This window comes from Bidens hawaiensis, unplaced genomic scaffold (assembly GCF_021521415.1).
Source record: "Bidens hawaiensis isolate Kalapana, Puna unplaced genomic scaffold, B.hawaiensis_p1.1 tig00029031_1, whole genome shotgun sequence".
Classification (NCBI taxonomy): Eukaryota; Viridiplantae; Streptophyta; class Magnoliopsida; order Asterales; family Asteraceae; genus Bidens; species Bidens hawaiensis.
In genome coordinates this window covers 28,187-44,162 of record NW_027505143.1, presented here as the reverse complement: position 1 = coordinate 44,162, position 15,976 = coordinate 28,187, and the positions used below count along the sequence as shown (strand labels likewise).

At 36.8% G+C, this 15,976-nt stretch overlaps 1 pseudogene; it reads right to left on the bottom strand.

Moving 5' to 3' along the window:
- Positions 1-6,653: 6,653 nt before the first annotated feature.
- Positions 6,654-12,596, bottom strand: LOC143611057 (putative disease resistance protein At5g47260; annotated as a pseudogene).
- Between the last annotated feature and the right edge of the window lie 3,380 nt (positions 12,597-15,976).

The following is a 15,976-nucleotide window of genomic DNA, read 5'->3' as shown; positions in this document are numbered from 1 at the left end:
CTTTTTAATATGATGAAATTTATATAATAAGAATTTTGTTTATAAATAGTTTTAATGAAAATAGATGGCATATTAAAAGTCATTATCAATAGATCAATATATATATATATATATATTGAAGAGATCACAAAAACGAAACTTCGTAATAAAAATCGCAGTGTGAAACCGAATTGAGTAAATTTGGGTAGAAACTTTACCAAACTAAATCAAGATATAAAAGAATTATTCACAATGAAAAAATAAAATTTATAAATGTGGACTTGTGATGAGAATTTATATGAAAAAATAAAAAGAAAAATTGTTTAAATCCTTGAAATTGTAAATAATGTCTTAAGATTTAAAGGCGGGAAAATCGTGCATGAACCACCATGACTTGATATTCCGACACTAAAAACCTTTTTGCAAAAATGCCTTGTTGGAGTCTAAACATGTGCACGTACCACCGCGTCTTTTTCATGTTCTCGACTCAAATAACGATTGTAACAAAAATGATAATCGAAATACAATCTCATGTCAAAACACTAGTCCACGAACCACCGTGATTCTATTGTTTCAACACCGAAAATTATGATGGCGACCGGAACACTCGCATTTGACTACTTAAAGTGGTTGTCCCATATGAGACCATCTTTAAGGAGATTTGAAACAAAGGGATCCAAGTTAAGCCCGTGATCCATAAAACATATTAAAAACTAATGTTTTTGCGGTAAGGTAAGGATACCTTATATTATTATGAAAGTGAGTGTATGTGTATATATACAAAATTAAACAAAAGTAAGGTAATGATACCTTAGTATGTTTCGAGTGTTTGTGTAAATTTACAATTTAATGAGATAAATGAGTATATAAGTAAATAAGTGCAATGAGCAATCGAGTACGGTAAACACGTATAGGCAACACGTAGGAGTACCCTAAAGCATAGACTATACTAGGTCGTTACGTCTAACCACCTATCCTATAGTCTTGTGGATCTGTACCAATATGTCACACCCCGACCAAAGACGGCGGAACATGCCGGGGTGCAACGGATTGCCCAAAACACAAGTCACTATTAAAGTGACAATATTTAATCAACTCATTTATTTCATAAATCAATAAACAAATTGAATACAAGTAAACAGATATATTATTCGTTTTACTAATATCCTAATAGTCTTGATAACGTTTTCTCCAAGTCCTCGAGTCAACTATAGTCAAACCTGTAACATTGCATAAAATAAAGTTTATCAACACAAAGGTTGGTGAGCAATTTCATAGTTTTGAACAAATATGTATATAATAAGAAATGTCACAATCTTGTATACGAAACAATAAATAATAGCAACAATTTGGATAATATGAGATCGCTAACACATTAGCGACACCTTGCTATAAGGGGATGCCAAATAGTCTAGGATTTAATAATTATCGTTAATAAGAATACATTAACGACACCTTGCTATAAGGGGTTGTCAAATAGACTAGGATTTATAGTTATCGTTAATAAGAATACATTAACGACACCTTTCTATAAGAGGATGCCAAATAGACTAGGATTTAATAGATCAACCAACCAAAAGCGGTAAACACATAAGCATATGAGCATGTAAGCATAGAACACCAAATCGAGTATTTATTTAGGTAAGGTATACAAAAAAGTTTGTGGTTTAAGACTCAAGTATAAATCATTTAGTTTGAATAAGTATGCAATATCACCCCAAAACGAAATATGGAAAACGGGGTATGAAAGTACTCACATTTCAAGTATAAACTTGATCGGTAAAAAGACGAGTAACCGGAAAGATTAACGAGCAAGGCCTATGTAAAAGAAAAGTCGTGTATTAGGAGGTTGGGCTAGGAAGACTTTAAAACAAAATAAATAATATGAAATGCAAACAATTTAAAGTTTAAGGTTTAAAATGTAACAATTTAAGAAATTATAATAATAACCCTTTAAAAATGTAAGTTTGCTCGAAACCGGGTTAAAGTATCTAACCTCAATATTTACTCAACCTGTGTTAAGTAATAAGGTGGGTAAAAATGCAAGAATGCAAATCCCTTTATAATATAGATACTAAAACGGGTTTTAATGAGTGTTTCGGGTTGTTGGTTCGGGTCTTGATAATTGGTCAAACCCAAAGTCAACTTTCCAAGATAACATATGTTATGAGATAACTCAATAAAATCTAAGAAGACTTAACAAAGTATGTAGTTTTATTGTTTTAGAACTAACAACATACGTTAAGCGAGTATTCGGTTTTGTCGGTCCAACTTTGTTATAAGATCAAGTTTGATTCAACATTCCAAGTACTTTAAATAAATATTAAAATCAGTTTGTAAAGTATTTTTAAAGAAATATTCAAGTCTTGATAGCTAAAAACACACTTGTGTGTCTTAAGTGAGTGATAATCGGTCTAATTCGGTTTGGTTCGGTTTCCATCTCACAATAAGTTCATAGATGGTTTCCACATGCCCAAATATCAAAAAAACTTGTATAATAATTTATAAATGATGAAAAGTTTTACAACCCAAAAATTAACAATAAAGTCTTTAAACGAAAGTTCGGTTTGGTTCGGTTTCCATATCACCTTAAGTTCATAGACGGTTACCACATGCCCAAATATCAAAGAACTTGTATAATAATTTATAAATGATGATACTTAAGTTTTACAACAAAAAAGTTAACAATAAAGTCTTTAAACAAAAGTTCGGTTTTCAGTTCGGATCTTGGTTCGGGTTAAGACCGGGGTAAGATTCTACAAACCCATAACCATAGAACTTATAAAAATGATTTTAGAAACTTAAATCTAACATTAAACATGTTTAAACAAGTATTTAACAAAAACTAATAAACAAAGTCCGGTTTACGGTCTAGAGCTATTTACGGTTAAACCGAGGCTAGACTCTTAGAACCCATGACCATGGAACTTATAAATATGACAAACAAACTAAAATGAGCAGAAGTTAGACATGGTTAGTATGTATAAACAAGTTATAGAGTTATATATATATATATATATATATATATATATATATATATATATATATATCAAGAACACGAAGTCCTCTATGTAGCCTTGCCTTACGAGGCCTGAAACTTAACCAACCGAGGCCGGATAAGTAACTACCAAAGGTAACAAGGGGTGTATATTATATATATGTTGCAAAAACAAGCTTGAATCATATGGAGTTAGTAGAAATCAAAGGAAACCCTTGTTTGACTCTTGAAGGTCAAACAAGTAAGAATCTTGAAGGTTGGAGCTTAGAACTTAGGTTGAGAGTGTATGGTGAGTTTGAGCAGGTTCAAATGAGTGGTGAGGCTTGGTTTTATGAATGATAAGGTGTTAGGGTTATCCATAAGGTTGCTTTAGAGATTTCCAAGCATTTTGATTGGTTTAGAGGGTCAAACAAGTAATAAATAACAATAAAAACGATTTTGGTGACTGCAGGTCTGAGGCCGCGCAACGCGACCAGCCTAGCCTCCCTGGCCGTGCGGCGCAGCATGCTAGGGGGGTTGGGTTGGTCAGCTCGTCTTGCGTGGTTCGTTTTGCGTCCCGGAAGTTCGTTTTCGATGTAACTTGAGCGTTTTAAAGGCGTTTTCAAATCCGTAAAAGTGGTTTTTCAAATTGAACAAGTGGGAATGATTTAGTAACATAAAATCCAATATTTTATATATTTGAAATGTTCAGAATATAAATCGGGTCGGTTTACACGATAAACGAATACCCAAACGAATACAAATAGGATCCGAAATTGACGAATGCCACACATGCCTATTCTAACCACACCACAATCAACCATATCAACCACACCTCCCTCAACCCTTAAGAGCCCAATCATAGCTGCCACTCCCATCTCAAGTGGCAAGTCAAAGAAGTCACCAGTGTATCGAGATCATATCCTAGATAGGATTAGAGCACTGGAGGAAGCGAATGAGAACATAGCCAAACGTGAGATCTTGTTGATCAAGTTCGTTAAAGATCAACAAGCAATCAATGAAGAAATGACTGGACAACGTGAGCTCTGGTAAATCGAGTTGCTGAACTACAAGAGCAGAGAGACCTGGATCATGCTTTGATTGTGAGCCAGCGGGAATGGATCCAGAACTTATAACATAGAATCAGCAATCAACAAGAGTTAATCAATCAAAACTCTTTGAGAAACGCTGAGCAGCATGATGGATTAGTAAAAAGCTTCAATCAAGGATCTCTGGTTTGGAGTCTGATCTTCCCTTCTCCTCAAAATTTGCAAGTAACTTCAGGAGGGAATTGGACTCAGCGCTTGATCGTGTGTGGATAGACTTTGAGCGTCTGGGCTCAAGAGTCAGTTTGTTGGAAGGTGGATCCAGTTCTTCTAAGGACGTGGATAGACTTATGGCTGAAAGTGTCAGGTTGAGAAACATGATTGAGCTACTTGAAGGCGAAGTTGAAGATCAAAATGACTTCAACAACACCCAGAACCAAGTGAATGAGTCCTTGGTCAACCGCTACCTTGCAGTTATGGAGGTGATGTTCTTGACTAACGAAGACGTGAACGATCTAAGGACTCATTTGATGGAGACTTTCCGTGGCTTCTTGCGTGTAAACGAGCCAAGGACTGAGCAGAGCAATAAACGAAGATCAGCTCTTGCAAATCTAGTCGATGATGCCAAAAGGGTCAGAGCTCAAGGAAAGCTACAGGGTTTCCTATACAGCGGTGAAACCAGGAAATATACAGGTGAGGGAGGTTCTTGTGTGAAGGCGAGTGGAGATAAGCCTACAAAGGTTGTTGGAACCATATTGAGCACCGAGCTTGTAGTTACTACTGCCACTAAAGCTGGGCAAGTCAGTTCTACAAGTTTCCCACTTGTTGTACCTACTACGGGTGAGAAAGTCAGTGCTCCTGTTACATCTACTTTGGTTCCTAGTATTTAGTAACAACCTATGGCTCAAGGAGGTGGTGGAGGTGATGATAATTGTGACGATGAGGATGAGACTGATGAGGATGAGACTGATGATGGTAATAACGGTGAAAATGATGACGATGAAGAGAATGATGATGATGAGGATGATGAACACGAGTATGACAGCTTTTATGAAGCTCGTGGTGGTGGTGATGGAAATGGTGATGATAGTGGTGATGGTGATGCCACTGGAAATAAGGCGGAGGAACTGGAACCACCAAGCGAGGCTAAGAAGACTCGTGAAACTGACGCTGCAATCGAGGCTGAGATCGCCTCTATTTATAACGTTTATTCTTTTGCAGGTACCAGTTCACCAATTCAAGAAGCCATGGAAAATAAAGATGACAGCGATGACGGAATAAATTACTCCCCTAACCCGGACACTCCGGTAAGGGTGATTGTAGAACCAGAACAAGAGCCCGTCGTCACTCCCGCTGCCAAGCCTGCTCAAAGGAAGTCAAGAAAGTGTATCAAATATTATAGCGTGAGCCGCATGGCAAGCCTGAGATGCAGATCAAAGCCGTACCATGAAGATTCTTCAATCCTCTATACGAGATGGCACAAAGATAGATGAAGATGGGCTATCCACGTGCCAACGACAACCTGACATATCTCTCCTATGGAGATATGCACACCCTGTCCATTCTGGACATGAAATACTTCAGAATAACTGTGGGTGGAGGAGAAGAGGAGAACACGTTGGAGGGATGGTTCAAGCGATTCTTAAAGCATGAATGGAGGAAAGACTACCTGAACTTCTCGTTAAATCCGGGGAGATCATTCAAGACAAAGGAAGTCAATCCCATCACCGCAAGAAGAAAAAGGGATGGAGATACAAGATGCCTGAAGATCATGGAGAGCCAATCATGCACGGCATGCCCTTTGAAGACAATCTTCTTTACGACTTCATTTCATGGGAGTTCGTAACGACATAGGGGAGGTGATTATTCATTGCTGCAACATGCATCACCTTCGCTTCTTTGATGAGCACGAGTTGTCAAGTTTTGGAAAGGAAGATCTGCTGAAGCTTTATGGATCTCCTTTGTGCACAGTTGAAGATGTGTGTCGGGACTGTACCAACGCTATCGTGGGAAAAATCAACTAGTTTGTCCGTCTTCTTGTTGAAAAACAACCGTTCGATCAAAACGAGGTGTTTGAGTACGAGTCCAAGTCCGACGGAAGACACAAGCTATCAGAACAAATACCAAAGACTAGAGTGAGATTGTTAGGTCCATTTTGTATTAGTCTTTCGTATTTGATTGTAATGTATCATCTATGTACGTTAGCTAGTTGGACTATGTTTATTTGTATGTTTGGCCCAAGGCCATGTATGTTGGAGCCCAATGAGCCGTGAATAATGAATAGAATGTGCATGAGTACACACACTATAAATAGTGTGTGCATCTCATGCAAACCAACCTTTTGTAATTTATCTTATCCTTATCTTACTTACAAACTCTCTCTACTCTCTCTTCTCTCTTCCCTCACTGAAATAAACATAACCAAGCAAGATCCGAGATCTCGGTCCTCACTAGTGATTTCCGCTAGCTAGTATTAGTGTTGTTAGATCCGTCCAAGGACCTACACTTTTCCGACGAACGTCTTCACCCGACACAATGTCTTGGACTCCCTCAAATGTCAAACCATCAGCCCCCGTAGAACTAGTAATGGTCTCTACAGCTCGAGCCAACTCTCAAGCAAAGAAGATAACAATATCACAGCTTGAATCTCATCATCCAACTTCATGCCCCACAGAAGCTAACCCGGACATGATTGAGTTGAAATCATTAATGTGACATGTAACTGAACCTCCCTCGTGTATCCTTGTCATAAACAATTCCCTCATCAAGAACATCTTATTGGTTGCAGAAGGTTTTTCATACATATTTGACAGAGCCATCATCATACCACGAGCCGCGTTTTCTTTCATGATATTAGATGCAACGCTCCTCATCAAAGCCAATGTAATTTTCCCTCTAGTCTTCTTGTCCTTGCAATTACAAATTTCTTCTTCAGATTTATTCATTTTATCTAGTTTTTCCTCCAATACCATATCCAAATCATTTTCACCAAGTAACTTCTCTATTTGCATTATCCACCATGCAAAATCAGTCCCGTTAAACTTGTCAATTCAAACCTTCCCGTCTTCAAACATTGCAAACGAGAAAATAGAAACCAATGAACAAAACTCTAACCCGAAACCTGTTATCTTTTCTTGCAGCACGAAGCTCCTGTCAACAAATACCTTGCCCACACAATCAAAGCAAACCCGAATAACAAACCGAATCTTAACACCCAAACTGAGTCAAACAATCCCAAAAAGCAAACAAATGCTAATCAGAAACAAGATACAAGTAAACCTGATTTCTCCTGATCGTTGGATGAAACAGGGGTTGTTGACGCCGGTTCCGGGTGAGCTGTTAACGGTTTTATACCCAGCAACAAGAAGCAGTCGGGGCTGCTTCTTCCTTCGATTAACAGTCGCACAACATCAATACACAACAATGGCTAATCAACGGCAGTGGTTAACAGTATTTTCCGGCGGCAACGCAAAGTTTCCTGGTTGGCAGAAAAGAAACGGCAACTTCAAAGGTTAAAAGACGACTTCTGTTTTTTGAAGTGAGCACCCCAAATAAAAGGAGTAGATATGTTTTGTTTTTTTAATCTCCAATTAGGGGTGCAAACGAGCCGAGCCGAGCCCGAGCTCGACTAGGCTCGAGCTCGGCTCGTTTAACTTACACAGAGCTCGAGCTCGAGCTTGGCTCGTTTCGAGCTCTATTTTCAAAGCTCGAGCTCGGCTCGTAAATGGATTTTGAAGCTCGAGCTCGGCTCGGGCTCGGCTCGTTTACTATTTATCAATTATTTTTTTATATAATTATAAATATTTTATATATTTTTTCTATTATAATTTTATGTATAAACGAATATATATTATTTAGTTATTTTTATTTATTTTTTCATAACATTATATTTATTAATTAATAATTATTAAATATATATTTTAAAAAAATTATATAAATGACAGGCTTGTTTAGGCTCGCGAGCCGGCTCAAGCTCGATAAGTAAAGCTCGGGCTCGGGCTCGTTTATTAAACGAGCTTATTTTTAGGCTTGAGCTCGGGCTCGAGCTCGATAAAGCTCGGCTCGAACGAGCTTTTTAACGAGCCGATCTCGAGTAGCTCGCGAGCAGCTCGGCTCATTTGCACCCCTATCTCCAATCATAAGAGCCCAAAAAAACTAAAATATTATTTGCTTCCTTTACGTGCTACAGGTATGCAATCCACCACCAAAAAAGTCAACATAGAAAAAATTAAAACTAAAATTTGTGGCCTTCAACAGTTTACAGCACTCAAGGGTTTACGAACACAACTTAGCAAACCGAAGATAATGTCATTCTCCGTCTTAACGAACTTTAAGCTCTTATACCACTTGTTAGGTATCAATCATAGTCGGTACGCAACGAAAACACAAGCACACACGCACAAGCGAAAGCAATATGTAAGAGACATGAGATGTTTACGTTGTTCGGTCAAGGCGGTCTACATACACAGGCTGCAACTAGGGTATTTTTTTTATTAAGCATGACACAAAGATGATACATGACTATGATATATATAAAGAACAACGAGGTATAAAACTAGTTCATAATATAAATAGTCTAATACGACATTATTTGCATATAATGTAAATTTATAACACCACTAGTGCCTGTAAGCGTAAATTGGCATTGGTCTCAGTATGGAGCGTTCTCCCTTCTCAAGTCTCATCACCTTATGCTGCTTGGAATAAGAACGTGTACGTCTCTCAAAATAACTTTTACAAGTGACCTCATAATCATCTGCCTTTTTGCCTTTAATTATGATGGTAAAACATTAGTTATGTCACATCTAGAAATAATAAGATAAATGTTTGAAATTAAATAATAAGATTAACTATATGATGTTTTTAATGTTTCATACACCTATTAAAGCGTAAATAAATTTTAAACGTCTCATTGTTTTAAAAGTTTCACATAAACTCAAGCATATTTTTATCTTTAAATTAAATATGATAGATATATATTAATAAAAAAATCTAAAGTGCGTTAAATTGGGTATGCGTATAATGGGTCATCCAAAATTTTTTAATCAGGCGTCTAGAACTTATTAACACGGTGATTTTAAACGGGGTGTCTATGCGCGTGTAATACCTGTCGTCTTTTTAGGGTTTGTTGAACATAATTACCCTCCAACCCCTTGTGACATGTCCATTACTTTTTTAGACACAATTGACTTTTTTACTTTTAAGCATATCTCTTCCAATAATAGTGTTTAATTTCTAGTCTTATAAATTTTTACTTTTTTACTTTTGCCATTCAAAGGGGGTGGCGGACACTGGCGGCGCAACTTGTTGCCCACTTATTCACCTCCCTATTGTAATTTGATCAATTTCTTTAATATTAAATGAGATTTCAAGTAACATAAGTTTATTAAAAATATGTGTTTAATCACTTACCCGTTTTCGCACACGTAAAAGATCCTTGTTTGCATCATCCCATGACCACTTGCAAATAATCAAGTTTCCATCCGTCTGTAACAGTAATAAGTTAATTTACATGGCAAACCGATATTATTAATTTATTACTATTAGAGTATGTGTTTCCCATACCTCATGTTGTACGTCATTAATGTATTCATTAATATTGCTATATGGTCTCTCTTGATGCTCAAATCTGATCTTGGGTATATGATTCTCTCCATAACTCCATCTCTTCATGCTTGGACATTTTTCCACACTCATATTCTCCAAATAAGGATATTTGATGATAGAATGGCCAGAGTAGAAGCTCTCGAGTTTGGGAAGACGAGCAAGCTTAAAATTGGTAAGAGGGAACACGATATTTGTGTCCCCCGATTCAATTTCACTTCCTGTGGTTCTTCGCTCGTCTCCTGCCGAAATGACAACCGACAAACTCGTACAGTTGTCAATATCTATATCTCTAATATTGACTAACCCTTTTGCTACACATAAAGGGAATAAGGTCAATAAGGAGGGGCAATGCCAAATCGTGAAACTCATTAGATTACAAAAGCTTATATATTGAAGTGGCCTGTCCCATAAAAGTTCCAACCCATCGAGCTCGTATAACCAGATGTTTTCCACTTGGGAAAAAACCTTCCTTTGTTTTACATCCAGGTCAGATGTCTTCACCAAGCTTCTAACATTGTCACACGCTGCCACTTCAATATGCTTTAACTTGTCACAGCCTTCTAGATAAAGGTACGGTAGGACGTTATCCAATTCTTTTATAGACGATAAAATTAAACATTCGCTTGCCTGAATCAGTTTCATAACTCGCATCGTGAGTGGGAGGCTACTTTTTGTAAGACGTAGGATGCGTTTACAATCATATGTTGGAAGGTCTTCGAAAAAGTCGTCCTTTATGAGAAATCCCATCAGAGTTTCAAAGTGGAAATCTTCAGGAATACAAAGCAATTCAGGAACTTCTAAATGTAGAATTTTAAGCGACTCATTTAGTTCTAGGAGAAAGTTACAATTAGTCTTTGACAACCCAACATACAACTCTTCCAACTTAATGAGCTTTGATATGACACCAGGTGTCACATAAGATAGATCTTTACACGAGTAAACATCTAACAACCTTAACTTGGTCAATTGCCCGATCTCTTTAGGGATATTTGTAACTCTAGTATTTCTGAGCTTTAAAATCTCAAGACATGTTAACTCCCCAAGAATAGAAATTTCACTGAGTAATATATTTCTACTTAAATCAAGCATACGAAGTAATGAGAGTTTCTTTAGTGATCGTGGAAGAGATAGCATGAAATTACATGACATGTCTAATAGTTTCAGTTTTTCCATGCCTTGAAAGAATTCATCATGAACTGAACGTATATAGTTATGTTGTATAAGAAAAGTGTCAAGGTGTGGGAAAACAACATCATGAGCATGAAGCTCACGAATTCTATTTCCCATGAGCGATATTTTCTTGTAGCCTTCTAAGCATTTTTTGGTTGCCATTCTCTCAAACCTCTTCCAGATTCCACCCAAAACTTGTCATTACCTTTAGAAGTAATGAGCCTTGCCATATCACGAACAAGGTCGTGCATTTTGAATAATTCTTCATCATCTTCTTCTCCTTCTCGGACAGGAAGTAACAAGAAAGATGATTTAAGGGAGTCAACAGCTAGTTGAACTCTATACTTTGTACCCTGAATACTGCTATCGTGATCATTAAATATCCCTAGACCCAGACAATAATATGTCAACCTTTTAAAGCCAATGATTCCATCTTCTGGGAACATACTACACAATAAGAAGCACAATTTAGCTACTTCACTTTCAAGATAGTCATAGCTTAGCTTCAGTTGCATTATTCCCTTTCTTTTGAAGTGAGCATCCTCATCGGTTGGATCCTGCAGTCGAGCAAGTGTTGCCTCCCAACTTTTATATTCTTTATTTTTCAAAGCTTTTCCTACAGCTTGAATAAAAAGTGGTAGTCCACCACATTCTTTGACAATATTCATTGCAACTTCTTTCAATGTATTGTCCCATTCGGTTTTACCAACCACGCGCTCAAAAAGGATCCATGCTTCTTCATCTTGCAAAGGGTTTACCGAAATATTCTTCTGAGCATTCATGGCCTCACACACGTCTTTGCTTCTAGATGTGACCAAAATCTTGCAATTCATGTTGTCACTCCCACATGGGATGCCAATTTCCTCTAGCTTCAATTCCTCCCAAACGTCATCAAGAATTATTAGAATCCATTGATAATTCTTTGTGCCACAACTCGAACCTTCTCTTGAATCACTTTAGCATCAATCGTTTGCGAAACTGTTACAAACACAATATCTGCAAATTGATTCTTCATTTCTGCAGCAACTTCACTAGCTAGTGTAGTTTTACCTACACCTCCTAACCCATTGATTCCAACTATTTGTATCTTGTCATCTTCTATGGCTTCAATGATTTTCTTCAAAGTTAACTTTTGGGTATCAATATTTTCAAGACTTTTTCTACGGTAGAAGTCGATAAATCCAGGGGTGCGTGCAGGAAGCGAAACACAAGTTTCAAAATCCTTACCATCTCTTTGGTGCTGTTGAAGATAAGAAGTTCTTCTTGTTGTTGTCTTACTGAACTGAAGGATGGTGCTCAAATTTACACAGAACCGTATGCTTAAACATGTCTTCTTGGCTTTCGCTTCTTCAGCAATAAACTGTGTGGCGTCGGACATTTCAGCATCTGCTTTCTTCATCCACTCTTCAGCGCCTTTTAAGAGAACTTCACCTTTAGATTTTGCCAAATCAATCTGTTGTTGAATCCTTCCCTTCATACTTGAGAGCTTTTCGATTTCGTTTTTCAAGTTCCTAACAATTTCAGAGTAGTTCCAAATGTAGGTTAGCTCGGTTTTAGCCGCCCCAAATAAGTGGTCCACTACTTTTCCAACCAAGGCGCTAACGACCTCAGTCATTGTTTTATGATGGTTTGGACTTTGGATGGAAAATAGTTTATAGATAAATTGAGGTGAACCAAAATATAAATTCGTTTTTAGAGAACCTTATTTTTTATGTTTAATTTGGGTGTCTCAATGCACAAGGAAAGAATGTCTGCTCTCAAAGACAAACTTTAGGGTGTGAAAGAAAACAAGGAAGGAATATATTAGAATGAGACTCTAAATATACCCGTTATGCTTTAATTGTGGGCTCCCTCTCAATTCCATTTCTTGTGTTTTACTTTAGGTATCAAAAGTGGGGAAAAAATAGAGAAAGATATATATCATCTTTTGTTAACTACATAACAGAATTACAAGTATATTGATATCTAGGTTTGGTATCCGTATTATACATACATTTGGTTGAACAATATAAATTATATAAATCATAACTTTATAAATGATCAAAATGCATAATTTATGAGAGCATTCGCAGGTTATATAAGTGAGATTGTATTATATCAAGGCACATAGTTGATAAATTCTTTATTATTGCAAAAGAAAACCCACTCAAAACTGTTAAAAATTTTTGGATAAATAATATTTAATAGTATTTGTTACTTTTTTTAAAAAGACCAACTAAGTAATGTCGGGTACTCTGTACGCGGGCCCCATTGGCTAAAGGTAGCCCGAGCCGGCCACTAGTCCGGATGGACGGAGCCCCTAGCGGTCCACCTATTGATCGAGGGATTCACCGGATAAAACCCAACCCCCACTCCCGCCAAATGGCACGACAGCGAGGAGCCGGTAAAACCGGGTGAGATCATGACTCGAACCCTGGCAAGCCAGGGTCATCCCTCATATCTTCCATATAAATTGGTGATAGTAAAGTTTAAACCCCCTACCTCTCACTTGTAAAGTGAATGCTCTACCATTGAGCCACATCCAATTTATTAGTAATAATAAATTATTAATGTGTCCAAAAAGTAGAGATGAATACGATATCAATACTTTAAAGTGTGTAGTTGAGAACTTAAACATTGGTAAAAATATAAATGAGTTTGCCCACATTGGTAGACCGCTTGAGAGACGCCTTAGTATTTTTGGTGGTTGAACACGTGACATGTGTCGATTGTGTAGCGAGTGTGTGACACCTCAATGACGTGTCGTCACCAGGTGAGTGTGTGATGCATGTGTGACACATCAGTGACATGTGTCGTCACCAGGTGAGTGTGTTGCAGGTGAGTGTGTTGCATGTGTGACACCTCAGTGACATGTGTCACGTGTGTGTGTGTGTCTTGTGTTGACATGTGTCATGGTGAGTCACCACCTGACCCACTATATATAGAACGTTCGGGTGAGCAGTTTTGACACACCGACAAACTAGATCACTCACGACCCGAATTCACACACATCCTACCAGCTCGTTACCATGCACATAAAACCAAACGGCTTATTGCCGATGATACGTGTTCTCAGTTCCAACTCTCTCTCGATCTCGATCCCGATCTCTCGTTACAAATATAGTTCGGTTGCTAGGGTAATCCTGGCAGTACATATTGCTTCAGCTATTGTACCCTGGAAAACAGACGGGCTCGCGGAGGTAGCCCGAAATCTGTTTTAAGGGACCTCTGTTTAACATAAATGCTCAGCCACAACCAAGAACCACATCTTGTTCAATCTTGCAGCTAGGAAAATACGGATGGCTTTTGGTGATCAAGACAGGTTCACCAAGAGAATGACGACATAAGAAGACATGTCTATGAGGTGACGCTCATGTCTAGGTAGGTCTCAGTCAATGCAGTTCCAATGCGCTTTCAACACAATGATCAACTCGACTTGGCCCGGTTTCAAGAATTAGCTTTTGGAGCACAATTCAGAGTTTTCGGTATGAATCAAGACATGTATATATGTTATATTTGTTGTTATTCTCGTTCAGATTTGTATACGGTATATGTATTACAGTTTCCCAAATTGTATAAAAAGATTATTCATTTATTTTATTAATATCTTTTATAAAATCATGACCCATGTCCTAACAAAAACTCCTTTCAATAACCATGTATTGATCACCCATTTAAAGCAGTTACCCAAACCCTATTACCTTGATGACCAAGACATTACCATAAATGTCACACCCCAACCTACGGCGGAAATGTCGAGACGAACTTATTGCTCACAGCTTTTCAGAGGTTACTATCATACAATAATTAATATGACAATATCTATTAAGTTAATTAAATAATGAAAAACATCAAATACAAAATCCATATTTCAAATAAATAAGACAATACAAATAAATCAAAGTCTATAATCTTGTTTATTTTCTCTAGCATGCAATCCTAAGTTTTTCTTCCAAACAAGCTTGATAACCTGCATATGCGTTGAAAATAGAAAGGTTTTGTCAACACAAAGTTAAGTGAGCAACACACCAGTTTAAATGTTCGTAGAGAAAATAAGTATTTGCAACAAGTCATATGAGTATAACAAATTAACCAAATGAGCAAGTATAACTGAGATGTCGAGAAGCACAAAGCTATAACGACTGGCGTATGATCATACTAGACTGAGATTATGTTGGACCTCTCCGAATGCGGAAGCAGATAAAGCAAGTAAGCACGTAAACAAGTAAGATATAAGTTGTTAACACATAAGATAAAGTTGCAGTTTTTGTGTATAAGTATATATATGAGAAATATATTTACGCATATGTCCCCAAAACAGTATGAAAACGAGTAAAAAGAGGGAAATGTGGTACCCACCTCAAAGATGAACGAGGATGATTAAGATGATGAGAATAAGGAAAAAGGATCACACACGAACGCTAAAGCCTAAGAGAGGACAAGAGCAAACGGATATGCTAAGTACAAGATTTAATTACGACAACTAGTAAAACATTAATATTATAATATATATAAGATAAAATTATATTCTTTTAACATATTCTTATAATCTATTATTTTAAAAAATTATTAGTTTGGTTTATATAGGTAAAACACATCTTAAAAACATTATTAGTTTATTAGTCCCGTTAAACGTATTATAATATTTAATATAAAAAATATTATATGAAATACATCTTTAAAAACTATAAGTTTATTAAATTATATAAATATATATATATAAAGTTTGCTTTATATATATATATATATAGTATGCTAAAAATATTAGTTTACGTTATATTATATATATGTATATGTCTACATATATGTACATACACAGATGAAAGGTGCGAGAAAACATACGTTCTATGATCGGTTTTTAATAAAACAATTTTATTTATTCATTATTATTACTATTATACATATTAAAATGGTTTAAAAGAAAAACTAACAAGAATAATACAAACTTGGGGTGGCAGGGGGTCAAACCCGCAACCTACCCCCCTATCAGTCAATTGTTTAACCAGCAGTGCCATCAAGCTATATGCAATAGAACTTAGACCCGAATTGTTTTAAAAAGAAGCAGAAAGCAACCAGGATAACATAAGAACCCTGGCAAAGTTAATCGATCAATCTGATCCTTGATTGTTCAATTAACCTTGGGGCTTTTGTTAAGTATCATATCGCGAATCTAACCATGTTTTTAGTTACCTCAAGTGTCGATCAGAAGTGGGTTAAA